Here is a 228-nt window from a genome sequence, read left to right as displayed (position 1 = left end):
ATTCTCAGGAACCCGGGTGTCCTCTTACCCGGAACCCGAAGAGGTGTACGTCAGCCTCTTCAACGACCTGCGTTCCTACGTGTGCACGAATGAGGCCGAAGTGTGGACGACAGGAGACCTCGTGTTGCTGTGTGCCGAGGATGGAGCTGGCTGGACGAACTCCCTGGAAAGATGCGTTGGTTGGTTCTCTCTCACTCTGTCTGTCACACACACGCTCGCGCGCGCGCG

Source organism: Penaeus monodon, chromosome 22, assembly GCF_015228065.2.
Source record: "Penaeus monodon isolate SGIC_2016 chromosome 22, NSTDA_Pmon_1, whole genome shotgun sequence".
In the NCBI taxonomy this organism is placed as follows: Eukaryota; Metazoa; Arthropoda; class Malacostraca; order Decapoda; family Penaeidae; genus Penaeus; species Penaeus monodon.
Note: the sequence above shows the minus strand (reverse complement) of the source record.